Source organism: Pseudoliparis swirei, chromosome 6 (genome assembly GCF_029220125.1).
Source record: "Pseudoliparis swirei isolate HS2019 ecotype Mariana Trench chromosome 6, NWPU_hadal_v1, whole genome shotgun sequence".
NCBI classification, from domain to species: domain Eukaryota; kingdom Metazoa; phylum Chordata; class Actinopteri; order Perciformes; family Liparidae; genus Pseudoliparis; species Pseudoliparis swirei.
In genome coordinates, this window is record NC_079393.1 from 5,889,004 (window position 1) to 5,899,838 (window position 10,835).

At 41.6% G+C, this 10,835-nt stretch overlaps 1 long non-coding RNA gene across 1 annotated transcript; it reads left to right on the forward strand.

Annotated features, from left to right (window-relative positions):
• Window positions 1-378: 378 nt before the first annotated feature.
• LOC130195099 (uncharacterized) lies at window positions 379-10,623 on the forward strand. The gene is made up of 3 exons (XR_008832018.1): window positions 379-617; window positions 9,051-9,105; window positions 10,290-10,623. It is a non-coding gene; the product is annotated as an uncharacterized LOC130195099 (long non-coding RNA).
• The last annotated feature ends 212 nt before the right edge of the window (window positions 10,624-10,835 follow it).

Here is a 10,835-nt window from a genome sequence, read left to right on the forward strand (position 1 = left end):
CAAACATCTGACAATACTGTCTGCAGACTTTAAAAAAATACTTCCCCCTTTTTATTAATTGCGAAATGTTCTCAGAATGATGGAAATGATCCAAAGACTCATTCCCGTCCTCCACACCAGGCGGATTACGCCGGCCCTCGTCGGCTTGTTAAGTAGGTCTGCTGGTCGAAGTGGATTTCACATTTTAATGGGCTTATAAAACCAACTGGGCAGTTAGTTTTTTCCCACAGTAGCATTCTGGTTGTTTATGCTAACGGGGATGCCACTTAACACCGTGGTCTTCATTAGAGTGTATAATTACTGTTAATTCGCCCTAAAAAAAGGGGGGGGGGGGGTGATCTCCTGTGGTTTTCCGTACACTGTTCCCATTCGGGCTTATTCTAGAGCGATGCTACAGGCCACTTCTGTGTGAGAGGGCAGAGCACGGGGCGCTATGTAACTATCATAGCAACAAGACCAGAGCCCTTTTCACAGCGCTGAATTATTACTCTGCAGTATTTATTTCTGCATTTTTCGTCTGCTCCGTCGGCCACGCTGGAGGAGATGTTAGCGATGGCTTCGTTAACGCTGAGTCAGAATACTCGTGTGACGTCGTGGCTGCTGAGCAATGAAAGAAGGTAAACCGCTGAGCGCCCATTGTGCACAGATGGAGCTAACGGCAACTACGGGGAAAACACCAGATTAACAATTATTCAAAATATTAAGACATAATTTAACTCTGTGGTCGTCATTAGGGTGTAACTAACTACTTATGGTATTACTCGTTGTATTAGTCATGGTATTACTTGTGGTTTTACTCATGGTTCTACTTATGGTATTACTTATGGTATTACTTGTGGTATTACTTGTGGTATTACTCATGGTACTACTTATGGTATTGCTGATGGTATTACTCATGGTATTACTTGTGGTATTACTCATGGTACTACTTATGGTATTGCTGATGGTATTACTCATGGTATTACTTGTGGTATTACTCATGGTACTACTTATGGTATTGCTGATGGTACTACTTATGGTATTACTCGTGGTATTACTTGTGGTATTACTTGTGATATTACTTGTGATATTACTCATGGTATTACTTATGGTATTACTTATGGTATTACTTGTGGTATTACTCATGGTATTACTCATGGTATTACTCGTGGTTTTACTCATGGTATTACTTGTGGTATTACTCATGGTACTACTCATGGTATTACGTATGGTATAACTTATGTTATTTTTGTAGTTTGGCGTTCTTTAAGAAACATTTTCTTGATTCTTGTTGTTCTGAGTTTTACTCGTGGTTGATGAACTTATTGGAAGTCACTTTAGATAAAAGCATCAGCTTAATGACATGTGATGTGATGTAACTCACTTAAACCTTTTGATGTTTTACCTTTTCACTCACAGAATAGAACCTTTAAAAAAAAAATGTCACAGCGATTTCGAGAAGAAAGATGTTTGTTTGTGAGATATGGGGTCGCATCTTTTCTTATGGGAGACTCTGCAGTGTCAGCAAAGTGAACTCAGCCTGGGAACACATTGATCTCTCTCTCTCTTTGTCACATCTGTAGTACATCTATACAGAAACGCTCGTCTTTGTTCACCTCCCAGGAGGGAAACATCATTTGAACTCACGGTCATGATCGTGAACATTCACAACATCGGTGCGCAGTGTTTAATTTCCAGAATGCGTCCCCGCTGAAGCCCCCGCTCTGTTTACACGCGGGCGAAGCAGATGTCGCCAGCATCTGCCGAAGCTTTTCAGCCTTCAACAAGTATTTTACTCCCAAAGATGTGAAAAGTGTTTCTCGTAAACAGTTCCAAACTATATAATTCCTATTAAAAAAATCAAGCTGCATTTTAACACATTGAACATATGGCAGTAATAACAAATACAATAAAACACCAAACTGGCTGGTAGTGAATAGTCATAGTGTTAATTCTTAAGTCTTTTCTTTGTTAATGGATCATATTGTAGTGAACATGATTCAGCAAATTGAATTCTGAACTCATACTGGAACCTAAATTGCTCCCGAAGGCTGTGCGAGCGTGTGCGAATGAACATTACATTAAATCCTGATGAGCAGTTTGGGGTTTGTGCGTGTGTGTGTGTGTGTGCGTGTAGAGATGGATGTTTGTGCGTCGGCTAAAGAGCTTTAAAAGTTCAGCCGGCTTTAAAAGGCCATTTACTAAAATGTGAGTCTATTGTCTGCCACGCATTTTGTGAACTGCGCATTTTGTTTGGGCTGTAAATAATTGTATTGATTTATTGCCTCATTGATTTATCACAAGTCTCAGGTAAGCCAGCTGTGAAGTAAACACTGCGGGGGTCGCGCGTGTTTCAATAACGATGACTTTTGCGCTTTCGGGGCGATCAATGACTTCAAAATAACGTGGCGGAGTTTCTATGAATTTCATCTGTTTCTCAGTTTCTCCGTGTCCAGAGCTGCCGACACGACTTTGTGTCTGAATGCCGTTTAATCATTGCAACCCCCCCCCCTCCCCTCTCCTCCTCCCCCGGTGACTCATCCTTTTCTCCGCAGACATTATAGAGCCACGTGTAATTCCCTCTCGCTAAAAGGCGGCTCAAAGACACGTCGCCTTCGCCGGAAGATCATTTTTATCCAGCGACCAGCAAATATTCCGACGTTAAAGTCAAGCTGCTAAATCTTGAGCTGTGGTTATGCGACCGGTTTCATTGGTTGATGGATTGACGGCAGATGGTGTCACGAGGTACTAAGTCAGCGCTTCTGGATCCCTCGGAGGGAATTGTGAACTGTGTGGCACATCTTGTGTATAATAAACTGATTAATATATAATAAAACATGCATGGATAAAGGTCTCGTGGAGTGAGCCCATAGTAATAACCAATTTATGTTAATATTTCTACAAAACCAATAAAGGGAAAGTTCACTTGGTGCTAGGCAGTTCAAATCAGCAACAATTATAAACAACAATTACAAACTATTCATTATGTTCAAGACATAATTTACCAAAGGCCTCATTTAAAATTGTGTGATAAGTAAATATGCACCGAAATGGATGTTCCTGACTATTTTTACCACCATTGCGGCGACACCTTGTATTATCTGCGATGGGTAAACCGGCCATTTTCACAGAGATAGACATTCAGTAATTTACTTCAAATCAAACTTTTATGTCAGACTCAAGGTCCAGATAGTATAAAACATTAAAATAGAATAAAATACATGGAAAATCGCAAGTAAAATACATAAAACTACGAATGCTTTATAAATAGACGTCTCCACAGCTAGGAATGGTAGCGTGTAGCAAAAAACTTTATGTTTGATAAAACCATGATTATTTCATTTTAGGAGTCATCAACCCGGCAGATACATTTAAAATTAATTAATTAAACATGTGTTATTGAAAACTGATAAACATGTCAAATGTATACATGAAGGAAGACCATGAACAGATACAGTAAACAGACTGTGTATACACGAGCCGTATTTTAGATTAAAAGTTACACATAAACTACAAATATCAGAACAATATGAACATTCAGGGTCCCTCATATGTTTGATTGAGGCTCGGCCCCAAGTCAGTTGAATAAATAAAAATGTTTTTCAGTCTGGACCATCGTCGTGGACCGACTAACTCACGTTGCTAGTCCTCAATGAAAAGAATAGAAAACAGGCGAAAGAGAGAGAGAATCAGGGAAAACATGTCGTTTTTTATTATCAGCGAGCAGCTCGGTGGGTGGACGGGCGAGGGCGGTCGGGGTGAGTTAAAAAAGAGAATTTTAAATCAACGCCTGAGGGTTCAACGCTCAGGTCTCGGCAGTGAAAGCCCGCTATAGCTTCTGAACCGTAAGTCTGGTGACCGCCGTGCCGCGACGACTCGCGCGCTCGCGACATCGTGAATGTCAAGAAGCGGCTCATTAGAACTTCAAAACTGGACGACGGCTGTTTAAATAGCTCGTAATTGCACGGAGCGCGAGTCATTGTGAAACACGGCGAGCGGAGGAGATAAGGAGGAGCAATTACCGCACGGCGAAGAAGCCCCGACGTCTACTGTACCGACGTCCTTCATCCAGATCTTTTAATCCGCCCGCTAACTAATTGCTGTTGAAAATGACCCGACGCCAACAGGCAGATTGTTTATTGAGCAACTAATCTGCGCTCCTTCTTTCTCGCCCGTGGCCACCGGAGGAGTGACTTGATCGATGTCCCATCACTAGCTTGAATCTTTAGACCACACACAGAATACAATGGACTCCACCCAGCTCTCTGCTTAACATGTGTGAGAAACCGTCTCCGTTAATCAATGCTTTTAGCATGTGTGTGTGTGTGTGTGTGTGGTGGAGGGGGGGGTTAGTGACATTGAAACAACCCAGGCGACGCATGCTCCACAGCACGGGGTACTGAAAGGCAAATTCTCTTTCAAGTCATATTCTGGGGTGGAAGTTTCTGTCTTATCTGTGAATGAAATATTAACATCCAAGACCGTTAGCTAAGTGTTTCATAAATATTGCATGGCGTGGAAGAAGTAATTGGTCCCCCCCCCCCAAACCATCTATAACAGGCTGTCACCCTGCCTGGCAAAATGAAAATGGCCGTGCTGCAGATGGCAGTGAGGCTCGTAATATAATTTCACATAACTCTCCTCCTGCAGGCTGTACTGAGTCCTCAGCAAGGCGCTCGCTGGACGCTGGTTTGTAATTGGAGAGTTATTATAGGCCAAAAATGTGACGTATTTTTCAGATTTCAATTTCAGAAAAAAAGGAACAAAATTACGTTAGCCGTAATCTTGACGGCTGAGGGATTTCCATAACGATCTTTCAAAGTGTCTCACTGAATGCTACATATCCATCTAATTAGATGATTTGTATTTAGTCACTTTGTGGTCGGATATATTGTGGTGTGTCAAACTGGAGGTCCCGTGCTCGATAAAAAATGAGAATCTGAATCCGATAGATACGGTTAACAATATTTAATGGCAAGAAGTCTAAGCAGCAAATTGAAGCTACGATCGTAGGGCCGACCGGAATATTACGCCACAGACTAACAGCAAAGTAGCTGATAGGGAACTGTCTTGTAACCTTCCGATCGTCTAGAGCAGGGGTCCCCAACCCTTGGTTGGAACCGGGCCGCATAAAAAAAGTGAATAAATAAAGTTTAAATAATTTTGTTTTAAATCAGTCGGAAAAATATATTATTTTGAAAAAGGACCGGATACACCCGTGTGTACGTCTGAGCCGCGTTCAGGAGTCTTAAAGTTCGGGTTTATCGCTGCAGGCGAGTCTCACGCGCCCAACCCTCATTTCAGTGACAAAGAATCTTAAAACATGTTCAACCTGCTCAATGAATTCTGTCACTTCAGGGAAATGACAACTGTTTTCAAGTTGGCCGATAAAGTCGCTGCTGTGTGGGCGAGTGAACAGCGGAATATTCTACATGTTTCAGACGTTGACCGGGTGGAAGAGGCTTTTAAAAGAGTTTGAGCGGTACTCCAACCACAAAAGACCCGACTGCAAAAGAATAGACCTGCAACCCATGTAAACAAACCCACCCGGTGAATCGAGCCCGTCCGAGCTAGAAGAAAATGTGTTGGAGATGCAAATGACGGTGGCCTGAAGGGACATTTCACACAACAACTCTGCCTGTTCTAATGACAGCGACCAGAACTCGGTTAGGAGCAGCGGACCAAACACACGTCTGTGTCGCCGTCTCCATCAGCGGCTCGTTGCAGGTAAACAAGCGCACGGCTCACACTAATTCGGCGTCATGATGAGTTGTAGTTTTGGCACTTTATGCCCTTCGTATTATTGTATGACGTCATATTTATTACGTCATTTATATTGCCGGTCCGTGAAAATAATTCCTGACACGGAACCGGTCCGTGGCTCAAAAAAGGTTGGGGACCTCTGGTCTAGAGAACGAACTCACCCTTTCCACCCGTATTTATTAGTAACGGCATTCACACCTCTCAATCCTAAAAGTTAGTTCCATTGGTCAGTTCAGCATGCTACACTCTCGTTGGCTTACGGCCAGGTCATAAACAGGTAATGAAACGGGTCATAAAATAGCCGGGTCAAACGTCATGATCCCGCGACCAACATTACTTCCGGTCACCTATGTGAGGAAAGTTCCCTTTCAAAATAAAAGTCCCACATGTCACTCTCCTGCTTCAAGCAACGTCACGGACTTCAACCGGCTTCCAACTCATGTGTCAACATTGAAACAATAAACTAACTTTCATTCTCATGCGGCATACATATAATCATAAACACATAAACAATTATAAACATTAATTCTGCCATTGACATATACAGGACTGTCTCAGAAAATTAGAAATCAACTGAAATATTGCCTTTTATGAAAACTCTAAAATCTCAGGAAACCACAATTCAAGTAATCAGCAATAAATCAGAATAAAAGGCTTGCCAATATTCTAATTTTCTGTACATAGAGTAGACATTACCCCTATGCTTCATAACACATCAACAACAATATCAATATTCTCCCTAATATATCCTATGATAATATCTTGCTATATGTATTAATTTAAAGCACAAATGTTCCCTATGTACATGTGCAAAGTCAAAATGACCTATTACAACTTAACAATTATATGCAAAATGTTTAAACTCGGCCACAAAGATTATAATAAAAGAAGAAGAAGAGGAAAAGCTTCCGGCTTAGCTCAGTGCTCCAAAGCTGGTGCTCGTGTCCTCGTCGCTGGTCCAGTTACTCTGGTCCGTTCTGTTCAGTAGATCAACGACTTCCTGTTAGACGCGTGCTGAGAAGCTCCAGACTACTTTGTACATTTCACTTTTAAGAGCTTCTTTGTCTTACACGTTTTACTATACGGCACATTTCCAAACCTGCTAGGAAGACAACTGGAACTGGAGAAAATCAACTTCTCGCTCGGCAACAGACGGAGAAATTTGAGACTCATTAGATTAATGAACCATTTCTGTGGCCTTAGGCGATTTTAGTTTTTATTTAGTTATCTTGAAGCTGTTCTAGGAATTAATAATAGCAACGACTTACAATTTATAAAACTCATTACTGGTTTATGATGGTCTGTATTACCCTCCTACATCATTTTTACTTTTGTGTATACTTGAACTACTAATACTGTAATGTGCTTTTGGACAATTGAAGCAATTCATAACTGTGTACTCTGCTTTTGAGAATAAACACAATTTACAAAGAAAGATCAATATTCTCAATGCAAGTGGCGTTTCTAATATATCAAGGCTTGGAAATCATTCTTTAATATATATATGTTTAGTTAGCTTCAACCTCAGTTAACTGAATGAAAACAATGAAGTTGCAGAAGGATTCAAGCGCTTGGGACCAGGTTACGGAAACAAGATGCTTACAGATAACTGACAACGTCTCTTTTTGAAAGAGAAGAAACCCCAGAGGGGAGGAAGAGGAGAAGAAGAGGAGTGTTGATGAATCTTTTCAATCAACAAAGTCGTAGCTGCGTTTTTCAGGACAGAGCAGAGAGAGCAACAGGGTTAACAACCACTTGAGGAAAAAAAAATCATTATTACGGCTTCAAGATTCGATGCTGAGACCAATAATAGTTCACCTCAGAGTTAACCCGGGCGAAAAGAAAAGCGCAGACTGTCCCTGGTCCTTTTTCTTTTCGGTCTCTCGGGCGTAAGCTTCACACTTTTGTTGGCGGTTGTGTTAATCCGAGTTTTTGTGATAAAGTGAAATAAATGCAGAAATCTCCTCTCAAAGTTATAAAAAGGACAATTTTATGAAACTCCATGAACATAGTAGTGAATGTAGAACTATTTAGGAGGTTATTAAAGGATGCAACTCTAAATAGTTGAATAATATGCATAAGGCCTTAATAAGTGCTTCATAATGACTAATAAACCCTTAGGTACTTATTACATGGGATGTATTTTGATAATTGGTCGTCTCCGCGGGCAGGAAGTGGCGTTTAAAGGCGTCGCCGTACCCGTTCCTGAAATCTCTGTAGTTTCTGGCGGTTTTGACCCTATTGTCACATTCTGGTAATTAACTGTGTGGGGACCCTGTGATGCTGATTGGGTCTTGTGAAGATCTGGAGGAGCTCCTGGGGCGAGAGCCCACAACGTGTCATGGTCTGAGCGCAGGTGAAGCCTGCAGGTGGAGGACGCTCGCGTCAGCCTGACGGCAGCCGGGGAAAAGGTTTAACATCCCATAAGCAACGGGATGAATAAAGTATATATATCTATGATTAATTAACCGAGATGATTGTGAAATCGGGTCCCCGCGCGGCTAGAGGGCTCCGGGTTTCGGATCCCGGTCTGGGGCGGTACCTTCAGGTTCTCCCCGTGTCACGGTGGGTTCCCTCCGGGTTCTCCGGCTTCCTCCCGCAGGCCAAAGACATGCGGGTTAGTTGGACTGATTGGGATCGGCTCCAGCGCCCCTAAAAGGAGCGTCGTGGATGATGGAACGCCCTTTAAGGGTCCGTTGTAGGTAAATAAAAACAATAAGGCTCAGGGTGGTACTTTTTCAATCTAAAATTCAGCACTACACGATACCAGTCCGAGCTGTGGAGACACTGGTACAGCTGTCTATTTATAAAGCATGTGTAGTTCTTTGTTTGTTTTTTACTTGTGGTTTTGTATGTATTTTATTATATTTTAATGTTTTGTACTATCTGGACCTTGAGTCTGTGATAAAAGTTTTCTGATCTTTTGTTCCATTTTCTGATTTAATATTCTATGAATATTTCACCACTTTTCCGGCTCTCTAATATATACTTTTTTTTCTTTCCCTAAAAACAACGTGGTCTCGAATTATTGTTATTATTTTTTTAAAGGCAACATTGAAATATGAAAGTGGTGTGGAAAAAAACCTACATAGGAGAAAAAGTTATTTTTCTGTATTCATTTTGTCAAAGTTGCAGCTCACAGATATGAAGACAAGACATTTAGTTAATGAAAATATGACTATTGGGTCATTAAAAGATGCATTACACTAATTGGTATGTCCCCAGTGTCAAGGGGATTAGTAGTGTTGTTCACCTCCCTGCCTGAGGGGGGTGCTGTGAGTTATGCCTTGTGCTTTTCTTTTTTTCAGGTAATTGGACGGCTATTTAGGAGGGAACCTGTTTTCTGCTAGGGAGATACTGTAGGTAAGACATCTGTACTTTCTTTGTTCCGTCGGTGCTCTAGGGAAGTTAGGTGACTTGCACAGATGGTTTTGTTTGTTTTTTGGGCCAGGCCTCACCCTGAAGAATTGATGACACCAATAAAAACCTGTTGTTGACGATAAACTGCTGCATTGATCCTAATTTGGGAGGTGGGGAGACCCGTATTGATGTCGCGCTCAGGCTCCCCTAGGCCGGGCGTAACACTAATAAAGACGGAGAAGGCCACTGACTGAATTTACTCAGGACTCTCAATGAAGCTGTTTTGAATAATATAGTTTTTGCTGTTTTAACATTTCTCTACGAAGAGCAAAACAGAGAAGAAAAAAAAGAAAAAAAAATGATGCTCTGGATTACCAGGAAGGCATCGGCACGGCCCGACGTATTCAGGCTCTGCACGACGCCGCGCTTTGGTGGCCAACGGCCGGAAAAAGGCACGGACCTTGTTGGATGGAGGGGATTACGGAGCTCGGAGAGGAAGCCTCCTCGGCGTCAGAGCTCATCCTTCTGTGGAGACTTTTGGATCCAGTCCCGTCTTTTATCTTCCCGCTTGCAGATGCCTCCGTCGCCGTGAGGATAGCCATCGATAAACCTCCAGAACCATCTGTTGTCCGGCTCCCAGGCTCTGCTCATAATGTACTCGCGGGTATGTGTGTGTGTGAGATTCTGCTACACACACTCCCAGGCCGGACTAATGTGTTGAAATGAAACCTGATGAAACAGACGTCAACAACGACGATGATATTTATTAATTTATTGTGAAAATAGAGAATATTTTAGGGGTTTACGAAGTGTAATAATAGTTCAAGACCTCGGGTCCCGTTGCTGCAGGAATATCAGGATCCAATGGTTAAAAGTTTAATATTTAATGGAAAAGATGATGGACAATTATTATTCACATGTGCAAGTGTACATAAGATCCACTACAACCTAACAGAAGTGTCCATTGAAGGTTGAATCTGGCTGCAGAGCAAACACCACCAACGTTGTTGAGAGATTTGTATTTTTCTCCCAAGGGAGCATATCTCGAGTTTATTTCATATCGCCCAATATTACAAATAAGCCTCAGAGGGCTTTACAGTCTGAACACATACGACATCCCTGACCTTTGACCTCACATCGGATCAGGTCAAAAAAACGTCCCAAATTTTTTTTTAAACCCTTCACAGGGAAAAAAGTGAAGAAACCTTCAGGAGAGCAACAGAGGAGGATCCCTCTCCAGGATGTACAGAAGAAAGAGATTTCATGTTACCAGAAAGAACAGAGTTACATGAACACATTCAATGAATATGAGATAAAGTAAGTATAAGTTTAGATATGGACAACACGTCGTTAAAAGCTACAGGCAGTCCTGTGCGTGGATGACCGCATACTTGCTTTTAAATTACTCTTAATGGTTTTTAATATTTCTAAATAGTATGTTCTCACATTGAAAATGCTGTACTGTAACTTTGCATTGTGTGTATTTATCCTACTATGAACAAATATACTATTTGTTATTGTTTTAAGGTCTCTCAGGGCACTACAGATGCAAATGAATGCTGACATTTATGTTTTAACTGTACATGGTCCCTTTAAATAAATATAATAATTAAAAAATAAAGCAACCTCTCTTCCTCGCGGATCACTCGGCTTGATCACGGGCGCTTGGCTGCACATATTCAGGTGAGTCTGATGTGTATTAAGTGTGTATTTAGTTTCTGTTTTGGCTTTTA